This window comes from Ornithodoros turicata, chromosome 2 (genome assembly GCF_037126465.1).
Source record: "Ornithodoros turicata isolate Travis chromosome 2, ASM3712646v1, whole genome shotgun sequence".
Lineage (NCBI taxonomy): Eukaryota > Metazoa > Arthropoda > Arachnida > Ixodida > Argasidae > Ornithodoros > Ornithodoros turicata.
In genome coordinates, this window is record NC_088202.1 from 98194886 (window position 1) to 98220018 (window position 25133).

Consider the following 25133-nt stretch of genomic DNA (forward strand, 5'->3'; position numbering starts at 1 on the left):
GGTAGCTGTAACTATAGGCCTGATCTCCGTATTTTGTGTTTGTCATGTCCAAAAATTCAGTTATATTATCCTTAATTGCTATTCAACATGTGAATAGAATAGAATAGAATAGAAATAGAAAGAAAAAAATGGAAACGTAGGTCCCACTGGTGCGACCAGCTGTTCCAGGACGCTTGACGTGTGGAAGCACTGAATGAACAAAAAGATTATATCAGCATGTATGCCCTTGAGGTAGTCCGTGAGTGCACACAGCGCAGGTTGCTGGTGCTGCCTTGGCCAGCTCCCCAGTACCTTCTCAACACTAAATGGTCGGTTGTGAATTCAACATGTAAAAACTACCTGTAGCTATATAGACTATGGCTCTTAGGTATTTTGCTGCTTTTGAAAACGACCTAAGTCGTAGCGTCATAGTGCACGTTTGTGAAGAATCCCGTTTTCTTCACACGCACGCATACTTCGTCACAGCTTCATTACAAGATGCCTGAGAGACAAAATTCATGAATGGAAAGCTGTCGGTAGCAATGTTCGGTACCACATCTCTTGGAATCAGCGGAAAAGGGTGTTAGTAAAATTAAAAAAAAAAAAAGACCTGACCTTGCGGTATCATTTCCCTTCCTTTTCACTTGGACTCGTATCGTCGTTTCATTGAATCCTCTCTTTGCGCAGAATATGTTCTGCGCAGGGTCCAAATACCCTAATCAGGCTAGCCCTTGCAGTCCAACTTAGAAACTCCTTTCATGTATGTGTGTTATGTAGAATAATGAACTCGAACCCTATCGATATACACAATTTCTCCCTGTTGCTGTCTATAATGCTCTCTGGTGCGTGTGGCTATGGAGAGGACATTAACGTGTTACTAAAAAGTGTACGTATTTGTTAAAATGTACGAAGCTTCCTTCACAGTCCCAGCTAGTAAGCTTAGACGACAACTGCTCCTGCATCCGATCTGAACTCTTCAAAACACAACAAATACTGTTCGGAAGAATTCGATTTCGGTTGCGCGCCCTTCGCTTGCGTAATGTAGTATTTCAACACAGGGTTGCTCAAAATTGCTCCAGCCAGGTGTTGATGACAGGTTATTGGCCCAAAATAAATTTTATAAAACGTGTGGTCCATCGATCCGGAGGGCGCTGTCTGGGCAAACACTCGGTTCCTATAGTTCGCTCTTAAGTTCGAAGTTAGCGAAGTTTACAGTATAGTCGTTTCTGATGGGCAGTGGCAAGCACGTATTAATTCTCAATGCTGAGAGCACCTTGAGTCAGGGCTGTGGACTGCGCGATCTTCGTGTCTTTGTGTGCCCGCATTTACTTTTGTTTTTGTTTTTAGTACAAGGCTTGCCCACGAGCACGTCTGCGTGTACGCCAGATATTATGAACAGAACAGCTTGACTATATGCCGAGGGACAGATTTCACAACGACGAAGCAGTAATGATTCGTCCTGTGTATTTTTTTTTTCTTCCTACGCACCTGCTTTAACAAAACAGAGATAAACGCGGTGCCGCGGTGCCCGTCTTGTCAAGGCACTTACGAACGCCGCTTGGCCAGGTTTGAAAATTTCATTAGATTTGCGAGCATTGGCCTCTGTTGAGCTAGGTCAGCTTTGTACGCATCCCATCAATAGCATGTGTTACAGATAAGTTGGGTTTGTTTCGAGTTTTTGCACAGAGTACCATGTTCACATGTGTGCATTCCTCAGGTGTGAAATATTTTGACGTTTGGTGTTTGATGCTTTTTGTAAGTACAGTGCAGAATATTTTCTTTTCTTACAAATCTGACTTAGTTAACTGCAGTTTGTGCAGCCCTAGACCAGAACTCGAGACAGAGGACAATTAAGGTTAGGGAAATATATGTAAAGGGAAAATATGTAGCGATTGGGGACGTTGATTGCTGCTGTGTGGATCTGCTACTCCGCGTTCGTGTGCTGCTGCCGACAGAAGCCATAGCGTACGTGCGTCCCTGTTAGGAGCACTTAGTGTAGCGCTTACAAGCCCACTAGTACTTCGATGACCAACCGCTGGGATGACCAAGTGTCCCACGATCCCAGAAGAACGGGCTGTTCTGCCCCTGGTAATAGCTAGAATAGACTGATTGATTGATTAAAAAAAATGGCGAGGCGCAAATACGATCGTGGTCGTTCATGAGCAGTACACTGAAGCTGACAAGCCTTAGCTCGTTACATTTAGACGTAACCCACCTACCCATTTTTTTCTTCTATCCATCACCATTACATCATTCACTTCGCCCTTTTCTTATGGAAAAGATATTCAAGTTACTCATAGCCATCCGAATTTTGCCGTCCATTGTTCCGCTAGAAGGTAAGTGCTGAAAGACACTGAATTTCCAGAGCTACAGACGCCCACAAACATCCCCTGAATTGACCCGAAAACCGTACGCACGAAGCCCTCCTCATTTAGCAGAAAATAAACAATATCAGCAACCAGTCAGGTGGCTTATCCATGATGCACCACTGCGGGATGTGCACTGGTACGTCTTTCCTCTCGAGTCCTTCATCAACGGAGGCATGTTAGCTTGGTTTCCCGTACCCGGTTCATTGATCATCATTCGCGCACAACGGTTAATTTCAATCAAGCCCTTCCTAAAGCGCGGAAAAAAAGAAACAGCTCTTCATGCTTCCCCGCCGTGCAAAGGCAAATGGAGAATGTTAAACTTGGAGAACGTTCATTTTCCTCCGAGAAACAACGTACGAAAAAATCCAATCCTGCCGGAATAAAAATTCCATCCAGACTGAGACGTTCGGCGGTAGAGACAAGCATTTAATGAAAGCCGTCAACTCCGAACTGGTGCCAGGAAGGAATTTGAATTGCAAACTACTTTATTGCAAGAATACATAAAGTCGGCCAGGTGCCGTCTCCGAGCTAAAGTGAAGAGATGTGGGGCGGACAAACAAAGCCGCCTGATTACCTGTACCTTGAGTTGCTCGGGTGTAAACACAAGAAGGCGGCTAGGAGCGAGTAAAGGGGACTGCCCCAACATTCGCCGCTTTTAATTCAATAAGCGCAGACGCCTCCTAATGCGAGTGATACTTGTACTGCTAGGCGAGTTTGTTTGAAGTTACGTTCGTGATAAGTGAAGGTGTGTGCGTGTTCTGGTGTATCTTAGGCACGGAATCGATAGTAATTCACTGAGCTAGTTTCCTAGGAGCCGCTCTCGTGGTGTGGCAGGGTGTGGTTATACAGGAAGAAGAACACGTTTGATGCTGAGAACACTGTGTGTCCTTTCGATAACACTCTACGAACATAACTTAACAATGTTCTGCGCCAACTACTCGTATTGTGCCGAATGATGTAGTTATCGCTTCTGATTTGAGGAGGGAGCCGGGCGTACACCTTTTTTTGTGGCACTTAACATACATCGAAATTGCCACAAAATGGCGTACGCCTCCCATGTTCAAGAAACCAGAAGAAATGTATAATACTGTTCGACGGTAGTTTCTTTTTCGAGCATAGATTAACTTTCGTAGGACGTTTCCAAGTGATCATCCGGTGCGAGTAGCACCTTTGTGAACACGGATCACGCAAAAGCATGTTTGGATGAACACGCAAAATATATTCGATCACAATATCCATAACAACGTGATATACATATTTAGAGAATTAGCACGGTTGCACTCGATGCAGTGCAGAGCTGGAAGATCTTTGTAGCCTCGCATACACAAAAAACGCGATTCGGTGACCGCTCATCCCCATTCGCCCGACGCCATCACGCGGGCGCGACAGTGAATGCAAACGGACGGACAACCTGCCGTTCGTCGTATTTGGTTGTGGTATCGTACCGTGGTAGTCGTGGAACTATGGTGGCTAAATGGGGAGGTGGAACCAACGTCAGATCTCGGAAGGGAGAAGAGACATTCCCCTCGTTCATGCTCGGGCGAGGTGGCCGCCGTGGCGCTGTTGTCGGCTCATCGATTGTTTTCTCGTTGTTTGCTGCTGAGCGATGCACGTATTGTTGATACGGGACGTTCTTTCTAGTGATGGGCGATAGCCATCCAAACACTATCGATACTACCCATGGTTGAGATGACTGCTCATTTGACTATCGATAGTTTCGTTGAAAACTATCGATAGTTTCAGCTATCGATAGTAAGCTGGACAGAGTCCAAACGCGCTTGCTGCAAAAATGTAGAAGTCACTGCTCCCCTATGTATTATCAATCTAATCAAATACATTTATTTATACTTGCACAGTAGATATTTTTGAAATAGCTTCGCACCGTTAGCATGAAAAAGAAAAAGAAGAAAAACGATGACATAAAAAGAGGAGTGGCCGCGGTTCCGAAAAAAGGGACGGGAAGTTCTGTTTTGCTTGAACCAACAAAGCAGAACAAGAGATTTCGTGGATTGTTGCGCGCTATGCGTGTGGTTAATACTATTCAGGGCAGCCGCATACGTTGTCAAACTATAAGTAGCTTATATTATTGTCACAGTAATACGGGCTTGTGACAATTACGGGCCACTAATTCCTCTTCAGAAATGCCACCTTTATAGGAGTGTATGCTTACTTCGATATTTCATACTTCATGAACTTCATATTCTATTTTCCATGATCATATTTCTATTTTGATGTTGTTGTTTCGAGAGGTAACTCTCAATAACGAGCGAAACGCGATCGTCGAACTGCATGCGAAAAACGAGAATTCAGAAGGTTTTGTTTTCGATGGAAATATGTTCAAGTTTCAAACTGCGAGTGACTAAACGATATAGTTTGCATGAGCGGAACCCGAATTCGGACGGTTTCAGTTGTAAAAGAAACATGAGTATTTTTTTTTTTAATTGGTAGTCAACAAACTGTTGAGAGTTTGCAGGAGTTAAATGGAAATTCAGAAAGTTTCGCTTTCAAAAGAGACCTGCTCATTAAATTTGGAATAAATAATAATAATAATAATAATAATAATAATAAATGTTTTATTCAAGACAGCAAAATACAGATATATAACAAAACAGGGGCTTAATCGCTTCATCGTCGTTACGGTCGTTACAAGCTAACGAGTGGTGGGACATTCAAAAAGGTGGGCACGTGACACATTGCGCGTGACGTGTACCACGGCCTTCACGTATCGCGCGAAGAGCGCCGTGCACGTGTTTTATGACGTGCCCACCTTTTTAAATTTCCATCCCGCCCTTTTGAATTTCCCGCCACTCGTTAGCTTGTAACGACCGTAACGACAATGAAGCGATTAAGCCCCCAGGCCCGTCTAAGCCGAAAGGCTTGTGGCACTGGGCCTGAGGCAATCAGCAGCATACAGTTTGACAGTATACGAACATATAGAAGTACTACATCCTATGATAAACTTTCCGTGGGGCTTTTTTTAGTTTGTACTTGGATTCCAAACAGAAAATGTCAACGGGGAGTTCATTGAAGATACGAGGTACATAGCATTGCCTGCGACAGAATTCATATTTTGTGTGTGAGATAGGCACAACAAAGTTAACCCGCCTGCGTCTAGAAGGGGAGCATTCGCTAACCGGGGTCCTATATGAGGGGTCCCAAAAATGTTTTAAAGTGACCACGTATTTAAAAAGGTTAAAGAATGAGGGGAAACCAAGACGCCGGAATAGGTCGTAAGAGACGCTTGTAGCTGGATTTTTGTAGCCTACACTCTTTAAGCAACTCCTCAAGATCCCATTCATTCTGGTCTTCCAAGTTTCACTACAGTGGCCAAAAAGCGTAATGCCATAGCGGAGTACGCTGTAACCTAGGGCATCAAGAATAGTTCTGCGAACTCTGAGGGGAGACACATATCTCAGAGAAAATAATAAACAGGAAATTTGTCTTAGTTTGTTGCACAAATACGAAGCTTGTGTGCTCCATGTCATATCGGAGTCGAAGTACAAACCCAGATCTTCATTGTTTGTGCATACTTCAAAGGCTGGTGACCCGATATACAGAGACCACAAGAATCATCAAAGCGTTTTAGAGGACTATGAAAACATACTAGTTGGGTTTTGTCGAAATTGAGACATATGCCGCAATCAGGGAACCAGTTACTAACGGTGTTACCATCAACTTGAAGCATCCGGATTGCCTCAAACTGAGACACGTGCGTGGAGACCAAAAGCGTGTCATCTGCGTACTGGTATACTTTGCAGTATTTAACAACTCAACGAGTTCATTGACATAGAAATTAAATAACAGTGAAGCAAGGACGGAACCTTGCGGGACACCCATTTTTACGTCGACAACATCACTCATGTTACCGCAAACAGAGACAATCTGGGTGCGATTATTTAGAAAATTTAGCAACCAGTGATAAATACGACCTCTGTATCCATGGTCATATAACACTGACAACAATATATCAAGGTGTATGGTGTCAAAAGCCCTAGAAAGATCAAGAGACAAGGCTACCGCAAACTGCTTTTTTTTCTAACGCGTTGTATAGATAATCACTAAAGTCTTCCAATAGGGCCAAGGTGTCTCGTCCCTCAATAAAGCCAAACTGACTATCAGATATGATATTATACCGGTTAGCAAAATTGTTCATGACAGAATACACATATTTTTCCATTATCAGGGCCAGGATTGGGACTATAGATATTGGTCTATAATTAGCCACATCATCGCGCTTTCCCTTTTTAAAGACTGGTCTAATGAGTGATCTTTTAAGCATCGCAGGCACCTCGCCAGTTGAAAAAATACCGTTTAAAATGGATACAAAGATATGTTTCATAACGTGAATATTCCTTTTGACATCGATACTACGGATCCCATCACAGCCAGGGGCCCTAGTGTTGGATAAGTTACTAACAATGAGAAGCAGGTCTTCTTCCTTCATATCAGGAAATCCACATGAGTTTTTATTAGGTGAGGCCAGTCTAGTGTCTCTACCTCAACGTGGATACGTGGCTGTGTCGGAATATTAGCGAAATGTGCGCTAAACCTGTCAGCCAAGTTGTGTACGGTATCAAAACTGTTGGTCAGGTGCTGATCAATGCTACGCTCCGCATAATGACCACGTAAGTGGTTAATTACACGCCAGGTTTCTTTGATGTTCCCTTTAGCGCTATTGAATTTATTATGATAATAAGTACCTCTTGCCAGTCTAATAAGTGCCGTCACCCTATTCCACAGTGCACGAAATTTGTTTTTTAATTCAGTATCACTAGGGTGTCTACGACATCGCTGCCAACAAATTTCTTTCTGCTTGATTAGAGACAGAATATCATTGTCAAGCCAGTGATGATCCACCTTTCGTTTAGTAAATCTAACAGGGCGCTTGGCTTTCTCGTAGCACATCGTAAACTTTCCTACGAGGATGTTATACATCTCGTGGTGCATGCGATGCATGAATTCATCCGACGCCAGCGCCACCGCTGCCGAACATGAATTCACGGCGCGCTTTTCAGTCCTCGTTGGCGTCACCTCCCCCTTTAGCCACCATAGTGGAACTGCTGCTGGCATAAGCAACGCCACCTCGATACAGAAGGCCTGCTCATTGCTTCCTCTCCCTCCTTCGCTACGTAGACATATAAAATCAAAATTTGTCTGCTACTGCGATTCGCCGTTCTGCGAATTCACGAACCCGCAAATGATTGCAACTAACTTGGAACCTGTAGACCCGAATCTGTAGACAAAAAGGGTGAAACGCTTTCCAGAAAATCAGCCTTGAGAAAGATAGAGACCGTTTTGCGTTTTATTTAAAGTTTTCCCGTTTAGTACATGGGGACGTTCAATGACTACTCGCAGACGACGGTGGTTCGTCTCCATGGCTACGACCGCTGAAAGCACGTACATGACTGGCTACCGCCGTTGAAAACACGATCCTGATTGGCTGACTCTTAGTTGTTACGTCTCGTCGACGAGTAAGCAGGCTTTCTCTATATAGGTGGCGGGGGCCGTAGTCGGTCACGCTCAGGTGGGAAACGCCACGACAATTTGGCCTACAGGTCATCGCCTACTCCAATCAGCTCCGTCGCGCTAAAGCACGTGGCCCTCCGACCTAAAATGGGCGTTGTTCTCCCAGCGCTCGAGACGCGCTTATTCTAGTTTCGCCTCCTTTGCATAGCTTAAACTTGGTGATGGATATTTCAACGTATTCGCTTGTTTCAGGATTTTTTTCCCTTCTCTTTTATTTATTTATTTATTTATTTTTGTAAATGGGTGATTTCGAATAATGCCTGACTCCAATTCTACCATGTTGCATTTCCCCAAATTTCTCTAACCGAAAAGTTAATGAACAAATTTTAGGTAATTAGCCTGCACAATTAAACACAATCGTTGACAGAATGTCCGCATGGCAGTATAATCGGTCTGCAGAAATGGAATCTGTGCTACACAGTGTGTACTACTGTGTGCTTCTCTGTGTGTCTCACAGCTTTATTTAAAATCTGTAACAACTAAAAATACACCCTGTATTTACTCCACTGCATTCGAACTGTTCGCAATGGTGTGAAACCTGAGCACTGACGCCAGTTGCTTCACCCACTGCAGGTCATCGCACGTACCCTACGGCACAATTTCATCTCTAAACATTGAAGAAAGGGAGGAGGCTATCTTCTGCTCGCAAACACATTCGTTAGTATAGTTAGTCTCATGTACAGTTAACGAAAGTAAATGAACAGTAGAAGGTGAGCGAACATTGCCACCAAATACTGGACCAAAAATGCAACATGCCAAAAGTGTTCACAGATGATTTTTCAGCAGTTCAATCTCCTAGTCATGTCAGATGTGAAAAGCCGCAAGAGTGCGCAAGACAAGCCTGTGCATAAAACGACAGTGTTTCGTTTTTTTACAGCGTGATTAATCAAGGAATTCGTTTTTTACAGCGTGATTAATCAATCAATTCAATCAGAATTTTCTTGTTTTTCAATAGTTTAGTTCAGTTTAGTAAAACGATACCACGCATCAGTTCATTCATTATACTGCGGGCTGGCATTCATTTGTCTCTGCTGAAGGTTGGTCTGCTCAAGGTATATTTTTGACAGGATGCTGCATACTAATGGACGACCCAAATAGCGAATGAAGTAAATGGGATGTCAATTTCTAAGTTACTTTTAAGCGTAGTAAGACTTTTGAAAAGCACTATGAAGTTACATCATTTGGAAAATTTGTTTCCAAGTTCTTCGCGTTTGCATGAACCAAGGCTCATCGGTGGTGTCGGCGGTGGTGGTGATGTTGTAATCGCTTCCCGGTCTCACGTTAGTGGGCAACGCAACGACACGTATGACGAAGAAGAAGATTACGATGACGAAGGATGAAGGATGAAGAAGGAGAAGAACGATGAGGAGGAGGCGGGCGCTCGCTGGCTCTCGTGGATAAATGATCCCGTGATTTCGTGATCGCCTTCGATGCTGAGACTGGGACCCGGTTTGGATCCGGATGCCGCCTGTGCGGTCTGGGTGCTTTCCCTTAGTTTGCATGGGCAAATGTTTGCACAGTTCCCTGTGAAGTCGGCGCAAGATGCACAGTCCCCACGAGCAACATGCCGCCACACCAGCAGGCAGACCACTCGATAATAACACGCCACCAGCCAACCAACCAACCACAGCGCATAGGCCAACATTTATACCTCTTCTGAGTGATGACCTTAGGAGGGAAGCTAGAGAAGACCGAGAATACGGAAGACAATAAGGCAGATAAGTAGAAAACAGAGCCCGAATACGAAAAGCGGACATCCTGTTTCTTGCACAAGGCCAAGCTAACTGTTTGTCTAAACGCATAGCGGAGAGCGGGCATTAAGGAAGCGTTCAGTGGCGCCGCTACCGTATTATCTGCTTTTTTCAGTCGCGCAGCAGCGATCCCGCTACATTTTAAAGTTGTAGTATTTCCTCGACAGATCCAGATAGCGGCTGACTATTTCTGGGCTATCGCTAGCCTCCAATTCAGGATACGTCATTTCTTCCTTGTGCTTGCGCGCGACATACATTTTCACATATAAGTGTCGTGTACCTACTATACCATACTATACTAAAACTCGTGTCGCTCCTACACCAGTATATAACGCTTAAACAAGAAGAGTGTTTTGGGGATAACTGCACATGATGATGAAGGCAGGGAGACGTGGATATCGTTTTATCATAAAACGATAGACACAGAACGCTCGTTCATCATCATGAACACCGGTTTGCATTTCAAATACCACCCGCAGTATTACAAAGTCATAGTGGCGGCATTCGGCCTGCTGCAACTTCTCAACTCGCCTTCTCAACTAGCAATGCCATCATTTCGAAGCAGAAGGCGAAGCCGTATCGAGAGTTCAGCTCATTCGACGAGACGAGGCTAAGTAAGCAGCATCATCAGTGATGGTTGTACCAGTACGCTACGGCCATCTTCGTCATGCCTTCGAACGGGGGTTAATAACACTCATAAGCGACTCGTCTAATTGTTTCCTTTCCGCTCTAGAAGACGATTACACCAGGACTCTCGCATCGCAGGCGACGGCGGTTGATTAGCGAATAACTATTTGTTTGTTGCCGGGGCAAGAACCGATCGATGCGATTATCGGTGCACGCTCGGATGCGTGTGATATATACTTACCGTCTTCCAATTCATTTGTCGTGACGAGATGGACATTGTTATATTTTGATGAAAAATTTCTTCAGATCTGTGACGATGCCGTTTCGGGAACCGAACGTTCTTATTGGCTTCATCGTCTCTATCTTGACTTGTGTGTATATGACGTATTGTGACGTGTGATGACGTGTTTATTTGTGATGCTGCGGCATGTCATGGCCTCATCGGGTTTCCGTTACCTACATTTGAAGCCTACAAATGTAGAATTGTAGAACACTTTGCTGAAACAGGGAATATCGCACGCCGTGGTACCACTAAGTAGCGAACCGTTGATCATTCATGGAAAGAAGAATGCCAGCATATGTTACGTCTATCTTGTCTATCTCCGAAGAGGTTCATTTTGTGCGTGGGGACAAGAAAGAGTGATCTGGGAAAAACTGTAAATGTTGCTGTTCCAGTGCAAAATGAAAGAAGTTCGTTGCTTCTGACTCCTCGCCCCTTAGGGTACTCGAAAAAAAAAAGTTGATGGGTTCCGAAGGACAATGAAATACGCATACAAGATACAAGATATATTCTCAATTGGTGGGATGCAACGCAACTTAACACGTTAGCGTTTTGTTCTTTTGTGTTGTTGGTCCTTTGCCGTTGTCAGCTCCAATTTCGGAATGTGCCGTTCCTTTTCCGTTTCCATGGGCGTTACCGTTCCCTCGTCTCAAGCTGGCCTCACAAATGATCGTGAAGAAAAGCGAAACCCGATACTCACGTTCCGCTATAAACATGATGGCACATAGCTGTGTCCGGAAACTGTTGTCTCGCGACGGCAGAGCCAATAATTATTATGTTTTTGAGAATAGAAAGTGCGAACGTCAATGTTGACATGTCTTTTGGAGCTTTATTTAAAAAGTGAGGCCGACGTATCAGAGCAAACGGGGTAAAAAGCGGATGTTCAAGGTTTGTTCACGCACAAGAAGAGTGGCATTCGCAGTGACACATGAGAAGAAACTGTCACAAGCTGCTGCCACAGCATCCTGGCTGCCTTTAATACGTTAAATAAAGATTAAATTATATCAAATTACCTGTTACATTAAATGCGATATTCCCTATAACTCAACGTGCTCTGAGCAGCCTACAATAATATTTCGATAGCATATTCACTTAGTTTCGAAAAGATACTCCATCATTCACTTCAGCATTATGCTCCAATGTTAAGGTATACATGCAAACCTACAAATCATTATTATATTCAAAAGTGGCGTCTCGAAAACCACGTCAAATAGATTACTCCTCTTCAAGGAAATCCATTTCCTTTTGGGAAGAGGTTTGCAAATAGATTGCTCCTCTTCAAGGAAATATATTTCCGTTTGTGTGGATGTTCGAAATAACACATCAAAACTCTGAACAGCGCCATTCGGATTTCGTTTTACATCCACAAATAAATCGCAAAGGAATGCAAAAGGACGGCATCGCCTGCTATTTCTTTCCATTGTTCATTTGTTAAATGGGGATACGTTAATTGTGTTCGATGCAATTCACTGATTGATCATGATGTAACAATGACATTTTCTGCTTTGAGAGTTCAACGGCATTGACTTCCGAAATGTCAGAAACTGAGGATAGTTGTACAAATTCCGTCTTGCCCTTTTTTTTGGCCGCGCGCAACTCAGGCTCTCACTGCAAGCGACGGTGTTGGTACTCAAAGGAAAGAGGAAATAAAATTGCGAGATGCCGTCTAATGTACAACGTTGTAATCAACGAAACCGAATCAACGATCTCGTTGCAACAACACCAAGGACAGTCGACGATTTCCCAGGACAGGTTACGAAAAGACAATATAGCAGACAGCATCACGAAATATGTGCGCGGAACAAACGCAGAGCAAACAAAGAAACAAACAGTACCGAGGTATATGTTGCCTGAGCCTCTCAATTTCAGAGAGGGGAGAGAATGATGATGAGCCAACAATCTCGGGTGGTAATCTCCTGTTCCACGGTGCAACCCCTCCATTCCGGGAGTCTTCGAACGGAACGAGACAAATGAACGCAGCGCAAATATAACCAGTACAGAAAAGGGCATCCGGAAGTGAATTACTAGGGTTGCTGTCTAGAAAGCAACCATCAGGAGCGTCTCAATCGTGCAATGAGCGCAAGGAACGTGTTATTGAAGTGTATCGAAGGGTATTCGGGAAAGCTTTAGTTTCCTGCCACAACAACTGAGCCCGTAAATAGTACGTTAAAGTCATCTATCGGTACAACACTTCGGGACAGGTCAATTCCTATACAGTTCAATTCTGCCAACAAATCTAAAGACGTCTCTGACTGGCTTGGGCGGGCACATGGCTCATCCGTGTCACAACGTAGTGTGCACGCATGCTTCAAACTGTTGCTCGTGCACTGATCATGTTGCGAAAACACCCGTCGGACCCGTCGGAGACGACGTCAATAGAGCATCATGCTTTTAAAGCAAGCACGTAAAATATTCGCGTTAAGAAAACATGTGAATTGGCGTCCTCGTCTGGCTAGCGTCCACCACCCTCTCGTATATGTATGTCCCACTCTCAATACGCGGATTACATTCTCCGCTGGCGTAGATACACGTCTGTGACTGCAGCTCTTGAGTTGGCCCAGAATATAGAAAAGTGACACAAAACATTCAATTCTGCCATAATAGGTGCGCCCCATACCGCGAACTGTATACCGCCGCCCCTATAATATAACTATGGCCTTGCGCATGCCACTCACCAACCCTGTTTGCTATATTCGACATGTCAAGTATAATCCACGGCGAAGTGCCAGTGCGCCACACAATGGGCGAGCTCGCGTATTCGTTGGGCACAATAGAGAGTTTTAGTGCGTCGTACGCTATCGCCTTTGCAAACGTATGGGATAGCGTGGTGGTTCCCCGCACAGCGCAAAGCTCTCCTTATTTTTTGCGCGTGCGCAGAACCACCAGCGCTATCCCTTACGCGCGCAAAAGCGACAGCGTACGATGCACAAAAACTCACTGATGGCTTCAGGGGCCCGATGCAACATACCTTTCGTTATCGTTAACAGTCAGTTTCAGTACATCGTACGCTATCGCCTTTGCGTACGTAAGGGATAGCGTTAGTGGTTCTGCGCACGCGCATAACACAAGCATACCATTGCGCATTGCGCAGAGCCACCACGCTATACCTTACGTACGCAAAGGCAAGAGCGTACGTTATACTAAAAGTCACTAAGTTTTAGTGCAACGTACGCTATCGCCTTTGCGTACGTAAGAGATAGCATGGTGGTTCTCCGCACAGCGCAAAGCTCTCCTTATTTTTGCGCGTGCGCAGAACCACCAGCGCTATCCCTTACGCACGCAAAAGCGACAGCGTACGATGCACAAAAACTCACTGACTGCTTCAGGGGCCCGATGCAACATACCTTTCGTTATCGTTAACAGTCAGTTTCAGTACATCGTACGCTATCGCCTTTGCGTACGTAAAGGATAGCGCTAGTGGTTCTGCGTACGCATCACACAAGCATACCATTGCGCATTGCGCAGAGTCACCACGCTATCCCTTACGTACGCAAAGGCAAGAGCGTACGTTATACTAAAAGTCACTAAGTTTTAGTGCAACGTACGCTATCGCCTTTGGGTACGTAAGAGATAGCATGGTGGTTCCGCGCACTGCGCGACGCTCCCTCTACGTTCTGTGCGTAGGCACCGACGCTATCCCCTTTGCGTACGTAAGGGATATCATTAGTGGTTCTGCGCACGCACAAAACGAAAACAAAGCTGCTTCGCGCGTTGCGCAGAACTACCACGCTAATCCTTACGCACGCGAAGGCGATATCGTACGATACACTAACACACTCTAATATTTCAAGTTGGCGCGCTCCAAAAGTCACGCGACTGCAGTGAAAGAAGTATAGGTAGGCCAAGATTTCAAAGAAACGGTACAATTAGTAATCGCGCAGGAGCTCGTGATGAATCGCAGCGAAGGCATGTATTTATCGCGCAGTACGGAATAACGAAAAGTTGAGCGTCGAGCCCAGAGTCACGAAAACATGAGCTCGTCTTCCTTGACGTTTCAACCCACTAATTACAAATTCCCTTAGGAACGATTGATTCTCTTACGACTAGCTTACGACGTATTCTATATCACGCGTGAAACCTGGAGAAACCTAATGACCGTAACAACAGCAATGACGTAAAAAGAAGCCGACAAGTGCTGGGATGAAGAGATACATTTTGTGTGTAGCGTGGAGAATTATTGATAAACAGTTCATGGTAGCGTACAGGCTAATTGACGACTGTTTGCACCCATTTGCCACAAGTGGAGTAATGCAGGGATCTTCGAGGAAGACAAACATTTCTCACCATCGTCATCATGTATTTGCTGTCCTTGTAGGAGGAAAACAGTATGCACGACTTCATTATTTGCAATTAGTCCTTACACTCGATGGAAATTGGTATTCTGAGGCTGGAACACCGAATACACAAAGCGGATGCGAATGTGGGCTCGAGTCCTGCAGCTGACTAACCTTTTCAGTGACTCCCTACTCTCTTAGTCCTTACAAAATGAACTGCCAAGAGGCTTGTCAAATAGAATTTTATTTTGTTTTCCTTTACACCAAACCAAACCATCAAATAGATTTTAAAAGATTTTTTGATTTGGGGTAAAAAGATTTTCGGGTTTCCGTAGCTTACCTTTGTTTTTGAAGAACTTACGTTTCAGCGAGCTTTAACCTAATGGAGGTACTGGCAGAATAATACAGACGCCCATGGAAGGTGAACAGCGAGTGCCATGCGATGCATTTTCTAGGTTTCACAGGTAATCATTACTCGTCCTTTCCCATCGGCAAGTATGATTCTCCGTAGAAGCACACACAAAATTATCGTAGAAAATGTGAGGATGAAAGGTGCAGCTTTGGACAAAGGTTCATGGAAAGCGGCACTGGCATATTTCTTCATCGCAATGGCTCCCTGCTAGGTATCAGCGAGAGATTCTACATATAAGAAACGAGTTACCGGCTATTTACCCCTCCCCCAGTATGTATATCTGTTCCTGTTTGCTGCTAGGGTGTTGCTCCAATGGAGAAATGCGACAACCCGGTGTTTCGTAGACTTTTGTCCAATACCTTAGCAAACAGAAGTCCTTCCACAGCGTCGGGTGGCACCGTTACGTTTTTACTTATTGGTAATTCAATCAGTTTGTTCCGTAGCACCCTGGTGCACGAAGACGACGGGTAACATAACGATGACGTAACGCTTTTAGTGGTACTTAGGGTTTCGTGTTTCCTGTGATGTATGAGCCTGTTCGCCTTACGGCGACCTGGTCCACACCTGGGGCCCGACGCTGAACTTTTCATTATGCCGATACGCGCAACGTTCGGATTGAAAAAAAAAAGAACAATAACGAACGTTCAGCATCGGGCACCTGATGTTGATAATGCATGGTGGGAAACGACGAGGGGCAGAAAGAAAGATCGACAATAATACTTTACTGACAGGGACTTGACCTATGGTGGGTCGGCGTAGGATGCAAAGGGCTTCCGGGGGCGTTATAGGGGCAGGTGGACTGTCTGTGGGGGATCCAGCAACGGGACGGAGAGGATGGCATAGACGCAGTCCAGCTGGTGGACGACATCCATGGAGAACACAGCCTGAGAAAACAGCTTGAGTTCGGGCAGCAAACAAACTGTGTCGTCCTTATTTGTTTGCTGCCCAAGCTCAGACTGTGTTCCATGGATCCGTAGCTTTCCGAAAGGAGCGGTAGCGGCAGCTGAACCCAGACCAGTCCCATAGCACCCAAGAGGACTCCGACCTACAATAGGACGATCGACAATAGGATGGCCTGGCTCCTTCACAAGAGCCTGCGCCTACAAGCAGCGTCTCACGGAGCCTCTCTTCTCCTCATTAATTTCTCTGTTGCCACGTCTGCAATATAGAGTGACGGCATATTGCATCGTATTCTGTCATCCTTTCCTATCATAAGCACAAACAGGAGAGATATAGCAATCTGCTCTCATTCGGTGTGTGTAATACAGTTCCTCGCTACGCAAGGTGTCAATGCCCGAAGCAAATAACACCATGAAATTTCGTTACGTGATTAAATTGTTGACCAAGGAAGGGACGACAACGGGCAGCACTCATGAGACTATGAAAAATGTGGATGCAGAACCCGCACCTTGCACACTACAGAGTGTTTGCCGTTTTTGCAGACGGGTTATTCTGCCCGGCAAAAACCGGGGAAAACCTCACGCAGCACAGCCGGTAGAAGGATTTCAACCCAGCACCTCCCAGTCTTCAGCACGACTTTGGCGACCACCAACGAGCGGGTGCTTTTACCTACTCCGCCACGCCGATGGTCCGGCCCTTTTAAAAGAAATCCTGGTGAGTACTTTGAGATATAAATAGCCGAATTTTGATGTGCAAATGAACGGAAACCATAACTGCGCACATCTCGAGCGCAGAAATGACCTGACTTTCGGCTTATCTCGGCAGGAAAGCGGTTTATCCGGCCAACAGATAAATGTTTGCTCCTTATCAGTTCCATCCCTACAAAATACATGGCCCCGCGAAGCAAATGCCCGCCGCTCTTTTTTTTTTTTTTTTTCGCTCGAGAAGTGCGTGGTTTCGGTGTCGACTCATTTGCATAGGAAAATTGAGCGATTTTACCTCAAGTACGTGCTCGCTCAGGATTTTTTTTTAAATAGGGGGTTGATTTAAAGAATAGCAGGCTCAAATTCTGCTATCTCGCATTTCCCCGTAAACATATAATTAATAAGTTAATTAATATATTTTCGCTAGTAAGGCCTGGTTCTACCAACGCAGATTAACATTTGAACCGAGATCAACGGTCCCTTAACTTGAATTTAACGCTTAACTCTGCTTCACTGAAGGGGTTATTGCCACAGAAACATTCATCACGTCACCAACTCACGTTTGTAAAAAAAAAGAAAAGAAAATTGAGTGTCAACTTCAGTTTTAGCAACCGTTGCAAGCTAACCAGCGTTGGTGAAACTGAGTCCTAGCCGTAGTTATACATACGCTTTCCGACAGGATGTCTTCCTGACTGCATAACCCATCTGAGAAAACTTATTTATAGGTAACTGTGGTTTATTGTACAAATTCTGTAAACAATTTTTTTTTAATGGCAGAATTAACGCAAATTCTTCGCGCTATCTGACGAACAGCGATAGCTGTCGGGTGCACCTGGGGCAAAGTTTTATTTCGTTATTGTTTGAGAGTGGTGAGGTGTGCTTTGTGGTCGGTGAAGTTGGTGGTGAGGGTTCGTGTGTGTACTTGCCCTAGCACGCACCGTGTAAAGACGTAGGTCGATGGTGGAGCTGTGCCGAGTTGTGGACATTTGAATGTTGGACGTGGGGTAGAAGTCTAAGTCCTTTATAGTGGTCACGAAAGTAGTTTTGTGGGCGTCTAGGTTAAAGTCTCCCATGAGTAAGATTGGTTTCCAGTCCGACTCGAAGGTAGAGTGGATCAACTGAGCAAAATCAATTTGATTAGCGTGTGGTGAAACGTAGATGCATGCCAGGAGGAGTTCTCCTTGGGGGATGTATGCCGCGCTTATATCGGCGATGTCGGACGTTGGTTGGTTGACGAGGGCATACGGCTGTGCGGTGACGTTGGTAGCGCTGTTGCTAACGTAGATTGCTGCTCCCGCAGCCCTCTTTGATGGGTGTCTTGATACAATGTTCACGCAGGTGCACTCAAACGAAAAACGTGTTTTCTGGGTGTAAAGGGCACCACTTACACCCCACAGTTGATCTGTATTCCCGGTGGTGTCACAAAATACCGCTGTAGAACCTTTTTTTTTTTTTTTCGATGGGTTTGGGGTGTATATCCTGCCAACTACAACCGTGAGCGCGCAGTACGTGGGGATGCGCAACACGCAATCATCCAGTTTGTTGAACATGAAGGGAGTTGATGTTCTGAGGCTGGAACACATAGAAGGGACAAACACATACAAAACCTCAGTTTGTGACGCGCGTGACATTTGAGTGCAGTTGGCTAGCGTCCTCAGATAGTTTGAAAGTTTATTTTCACATTGCGTGATCAATCGCGTAGTAAGCTTATCGTGAGTGTTGCAGGTCATGCGTGTTTCAGTCAAGGAAAGTTTGTGTGGCAGCATCAGGGGTTGACAGCGTTCGTGTTGATACTGGCCGCGGCAAAGCACAGATAAGGTGCTTGTGTTAGCGTTCAACTGAATGCATGAGCAGTGTTATGTGTTTCCAGATACTGACCATATCGCCATAATGGAGGCCGTCCGCCTTGTGACACCAGGACGGCCAGACAGAAAATAATCGTCCGTGGAGAATGCAAACGTTACGATGTTTTCGAGGCTGTAAGGCAGTCGCCTTTTTGGCGATCTCGTAACCGACAGCCTCATTGTGCAGGTACAACACTTCATGTGTCATAATGTAGTATTTATATTAACTGTTCATCGTCAAGTAGCATTTCATCAGTGTCGACCAGAAAGCTTTGCGTGCGGTCAGTGGCGTAGCCAGACCTCCAAGGTAGGGGGGGGGGGGGGGGGGGGGGGGCTCGGTACGAAAACTCGCCCCCCCCCCTCGCTGATCCTGTGTCGACAACACACACATATTTGTGCACACTGCAAACTGAGGATTAAAAAGGAACGAAAATAGTTGATTTAGACGTTCACAGTACGATTACACGTATAGGCTGTCATGACCAATGAGGAGGTGTCACGAGATTGGAAGTATTTTGAAAAGCTCATACTTTGAAAACCATTCAAGAGTGCCTTTTAGATAGACGTCTTGAACTGCAAGAACTTTCGCGATCGTCACACACACAAACATATATTATGTTCTCGGATTTGCACGATTTGTGTGGGCTACGCCACTGCGTGCGGTGCCCTTTCGCATTTGCGTCCCAAGCGTTTCCGCTTCTACACATTTTCCCGATTACGGTCCTATTACAACTACACAAGCCAGAATAAATTGATGATGTCTCAGAACAGTTCTGTCAAACCCCCGTCGTTATTTCTATGCTTCGCTTGTCGTATTTGTTTCTATACTACCTATATTACGAAACGTCTCCAGAAGATAAATACTTCAATACATTTTCGCTAAGAAAGTAATAGCGAGGGAAGTTACTCGTCATTTGAGACTGGCCAGCAACAACACTATGACAAAAACTAAAGAGCCCATGTTACTGATTGGAAATTTGAGGCAAAAAGGACGTTACAAATGAGCTTGTGTTGCAGTGTAGGCAGTTCCTTAATTTAAAATGTAGCACATACTGCTGGCTACTGCGTCCTCTACATTCTCTCGTCAGGTTTCCTATTTCCCTCTTCCTTCTTTTTTTCATTGTTTCCCAGTGACTTACCAAAAGTGTGGTGCGCTACAGAAGTGTCCCACATTGGCATGTCGCGCTCACTAATTATGAAATACAGGAGAAAAAGAAAAAAAAAATGTGTCTGCAAATATTTCTAATAGCTATGTTTCCTCATTGCCATGTTTCCAAGTTACTGAACATCGCAGCACACAGTTATAACGTGGTTCAAGGATCTGTACTCATTCCAGCTGTATCACAAGGAATCTCATAACTGACTGACAATTAACAAACAGATTACATCATTGAGCAGGGGGTTGTCGACCTAACAGAGCTAAGATCCGTCTCGCACGTATGGAACAATACACAGATCCCGTCTAGCCCATTTTGCAGTACAGCTTTTTAAACACGAGGCAATGCTTTTGTTTAAATGCTGTTCGACCATAGGGGACAGCTCTGTGGAACTGTAGAAGAATGTGTCAGAAGACCAATTCCTCTGTGATATATAGTTGTTCTACGTGCCGATACAAACTGTAGAAGTCTTGTTCTTTCTTATTACAGGTGTTGAAACTCGTATGTGGAAAAAGAAAAGCTGACCTGGAGCTTCTTCTTTTAGTTAACCTAGCGTGGGCTCGCTCACTTGTTCTGATTAAAGCGAAGACTTAGACCCGCTTTCAGTCCTTCTGTTCTTCACAACAGGATTCAGGCCAAGCACAACCATATCCAGCAGCAGTACACACTGGGGAAGACTCTCATGCGAGCCAAAGCGTCAGTGTAACAGCACAGGGATCCATCACTGAGGTGTTTATCACTGCAGTTTCCTCGTTAGTTTCCCTGTATTGGGCATTTAACATTGCGTATGCACCCCCCTTAAAATACGCTTATCATGTTAGAGAAAATGATAGGCGTGTAGCGTACGCCACTTACTTGTATTCCTCTACTGCTACTGCACTCCGTGCACATTAAAGGTCACTGACAATGAGATACGATACAGCTACCTATGACACTTGACCCTTATCGGTATTGCTATACCCACCAATTATTTGATGCAGATGGAGAATTTGTAAAGCCTATACTATATTTGATTGTGTTAAGTTTCAAACCAGTCGAGCCCACGTAGGGTTTACCCTATTTATGCAGGGTTACAATGCAGAACGTACACAGTCTTATGGTAGAAAAATCAAAGTGGCAGCGTTGATAACAGCAGATAAAGTGTTGCTCACGAGCTGTATCTGTATCAACGAGCGCGCATCCAATAGCATCTTGATTGATGATTGTTATGTTATTTGGTATTATTTTGTATAATAAACTTCTTTCTTCTGCCTTTGGGAAAAGCACAACGCATAGAGTAGCTATCGCCACCTGGAGTGCAGCGTCTTATCGGCTATCATCTGTTAATGAGAATGCTGCCATTTGATTATTTTTCCCATGGACTTTGCACATGTTGCATTGTAACTCTGCGTAACTTGCGTAACTGCGATGGTCGAGTGGCTTGAAATTTACCCTGCTCAAAATGTACCCTTAGTCTCTGCAGGTGACAACAATAATATTTCACCTGTGTCAAGCAATTGGTGAGTATGGCGTGACGATAAGAATAAGCTTTTATAATTAGCTACCTCGTAGTAAACTAACCAGAAACAACAGGTACTGAAATCACCAGTATCATACTCTGAATCGATAATTTGCACAGAAGCCATACATTACATTAAAGAACATTTTTAGTTGTTGTTATTGTTATTTGTTTCGTAAAAGCTTCCTGTATTCCAGCCTTTCATTCCACCAAATGTACAAATATGTGCAATAAACTGTTTGCAATGAGCATTGTATTTGTTGTGGCTTCTTGTTTCGTGGTTTGCATGTATCAGAAAATACTCACTTGCATGAAGTACTGCTTCATTTACACAGTGTAGAAAAAATTTTGAGATGTGCAATGAACCACCGTTTCCTGCGGAGGGTTCAGGTGTGTGCTAACACCCTTCAGTAAAAGAGTTGTACTAGCACTCCCTCACGGAGTGTGTACAAGAACACCCTTCAGTAAGACGGCGTGTGCTACGACTGCCTCAAGGAGGGTGTACAAGAACACCTTCCAGTAAACAGGGGGTACTAGCACTCCCTCAGGGAGGGTGTGCAAGAACACCCTTCATTCTGTGGTGTTCTTTGACGCTTATAGGGCGTCACGTACGGGACAATCGACTGCACCCCAAAAGGGTGTCGTTGCACCTACCTTTTTTTCTTAGAGTGTGTACCTGGGAATTTCCAGGGTCAGATCCCCCCACGTTTCGCTCATGCATGGGAACGTTGCGTGTTGAACGTCGCAGGACATAATCGTGCACAACGTGTAGTCTGTTTGCGTGGAGAGAGCGGACGTTGAAGGATGCTTATCAGAGAGTGTCGGGGTCGTCGAGATCGTCTACACATTCCGTGGTGACAGTCTTGAGGCGATGTTGGTCAAAGCGGCTGAACGTGTCGCGTAAATCCCGCCGTACACGGCCGCCAACGGTGAGAAACTTGAAGTTTTCTCCGCAGTCTGATGTGTGTGTCAAGAAGAGGCCTTCTATAGGGACGTGCAGCGAGTCAGTGCTACGTAGACGAGCGATTGGACGTGCGCCTCGTTATATTCGCACACCACTTGAGAGTACGTAGCGCCTTGGGGCTTGTGGATCGCTATCGCGTTGTCCGGAATAACGGGGAATTGCATTCTGCGGAACCGTATTCCACGCTTCGCGTTCAGTTGTACGTACTTTGACGGTGCGCCGTGTGGGCGGCACCCACTCTGGTTCGACCGCGCGCTTTATAGTACCTTTCGCAGTGGCGCTGCTTTGAGTCTGGCCAGTTTCCAGTTGTGTCGCTCGTAAAGTGGATCCATATGCGGAAGGGCAGGTCATCTTCGTCAAACTCGACGTTCTTGAGTGATCAGAACGCGCCGTTAACAAGACCATCGGCAACGTCCAAGTTGCAAGTGAGCATGTAAGGCTTCATAAGCTGAGCAAAGTGGTGGATGCTAAATTGGCTGTCTTGGTGTGCGGCATGTCGTCGTTTAGCCGTTGAATTGCCATTCTTTCCTCGTATGTGTCACAGTTGAATACGCTGTCCAGCGCATCCGCTTCTCTCGCCAGAAAAAGCCGTGTTCCACTCGGACAGCAGAGTTGAGCCTCCCCCTTTGGTGACGAAGCGACTCTCCAAGAGCGCCGTCTCGTCCTCCGTCAGCTCATTCCTGCCGCCAGTCTTGGTGAGAACATCCGCAAAGCGTCCTTCTTTCTCTCGTACAACTTCTCTCAGAGGAAAGTAGTCTAGGAAATGCCAAGTGTTGTGCGTAGCAAAGACGTTAAGTATGCGGCGCGGTCACGTATACACCGTCGAGGCATTCACGAGAGGCAATTCTTCTCGCTCGTCTTCTTCATCTCATGTTCCTTGCCGACGCGCTGAGACACTACAACGTGAGACAGTGGCGCCCTCTGTGAGGCGCGGGAGGAAGCGCTTTACAGCTATCGCTTTAAAAACACCCTGTAGGACCAGAACTTGATCGCATAACACGCTCAATGCCAACCAGCATTCAATATGACATTGCTCTGACACCCTGATTTCCAGAAGATGAGGAGCATATAGATACGGAAGAGACGTAATGCCTCCTGTTTTCAAGATTGGGGAAACATTGTGAACGCTGGGGGTCTTGAGCGTGTTTCGCCCATTTTTCCTCTCTCCGCTATTGCCCGTCATGCGACCTCATTATTCCCCCCTCCAAATAGTGGGGTAACAGCTCAACGTGGGGCGCACGTTGCTTCTTCTGTGGATCCACCCGAAGCACCGTGTCGGTCTACGAATACCCCGTTATTTGCTACCCTGTGAGGGGACGGACACTTCGTCACGTGGTTTCTCCAAAATTTACCCTCTCTCACGCGAGATACAAAAAATAAACCGTCGTAGCGTATTGCAAACACTTCTGTATCAGGGGGAAATCATCGATTTGCTTATGGTTTATTGACAACTTTGTCATTCACGCTCACAGTTCGCTTTTCTGCAGGTGTGCACAGTTGACTACGGCGTGTCGTGCCTGGAGTGCATTGATCTATAATAGATGTTCCCGTCGGATAAATACCGGAACTGCCAACAAGTAATTCACGAAAAAGCCAATGGGTGCCAGCGGTCACGTCGCATCGCTGAGCCGTAATCAGGAGCGTCCAGGTTTAATCATTTCATTGGCTCATTGGCGTTTTCGTGAATTACTTGTTGATTTTGTCCCTTATGCTCTTGGGGGCTCTTATGTGTTTTGTCTGTCCCTAGATGGAGCTCGCCTCGCTCGTTTGCCTACCTGTGACCATAACTGCATTTGTGCAGACTGCATTCTGCGACACCTGAAAGCAGAACAAGACAACAAGACAAGAAAGGGGAAAACAAGACAACTCACAGTACTAGAACCCAGGGTGTGTCTTGGAACCTTATCGCGCTGTCGAAATTTTTGCGGCCCCACATCAAGCCAAATATAAAGGAATGCATTGCTTTTTAGCTCTTGAATCGCTATGCACGTCCTCGGGAATCTTAGGTTGCAGTGTGGTGGATTATGTTCTGCCAAACGCATTCTACAGCAAGAACTCTAGACTAGAGGGTGTTAACGAAACCAGTTAATGAAGGGGAAACGAGGGGAATGAGGGGAAACTGCATTATGCTCAGGTGAAAAGTGCGGCATACATGCAGGCGGCTAGACATACGCTGAACGACGTGCTCGAAGCATACCATGTCGCCGAGATGAAACGTTGCCCGAACTAAGAAGTTCAGCTGTCAGGTGTAGCCAATGCCATGTGTTCAGCAACCACAACACTATACCTTTCGAGGATGAAGTCCTCACGACGTCCTCCAGAGAGTTAGCCTCACGACGAATTCTTGAGGTCTCTTTCGGAAGCTGAAGATATGGCATCGTTAATTGCGCAGAATTGCAGTGCGCGCCAAGAGCTCGCGCTATCGTCCTCTTCCGTGTCAATCATCAACATGCTCCTTGGCTGTATCTCCGCAGCTCTCCTGGCATATCCCATTTTGAATTTTATCCCATTCGGGGAGCATGATGATGATTGACATGGAAGAGGACGATAGCTCTTGGCGCGCACTGCAATTCTGGTTTTAGTCAGTAAACGTTTGAGCATCACCGACTCGGTTGTTTCCCCCCACCTCGTAACAACCTGTCTCTTCAGCGCCTCGCTGACCACTGCTGTCTCGCGAAGCTGAGGTTCGTAGGCATAGGGAAACAACACGGGTGCATCCATAATTTTTCTGAGGAGGGGGTCCAGCCATGGGCAGCATGCTAGACACGCGATCTACGGTCAATTAAGCGCTATGTAAAGACAGAAATTGAGGGGGGGTCAGGACATTCGGGCCCCCCCGCTCTAGATC

The 25133-nt window shown here is 45.5% G+C and overlaps 1 long non-coding RNA gene across 1 annotated transcript; it reads left to right on the top strand.

Annotated features, from left to right (window-relative positions):
* The first annotated feature begins 17606 nt into the window (after positions 1 to 17606).
* On the top strand, positions 17607 to 20410 carry LOC135383874 (uncharacterized). The gene is made up of 3 exons (XR_010420120.1): positions 17607 to 18640; positions 18693 to 18853; positions 20313 to 20410. It is a non-coding gene; the product is annotated as an uncharacterized LOC135383874 (long non-coding RNA).
* The last annotated feature ends 4723 nt before the right edge of the window (positions 20411 to 25133 follow it).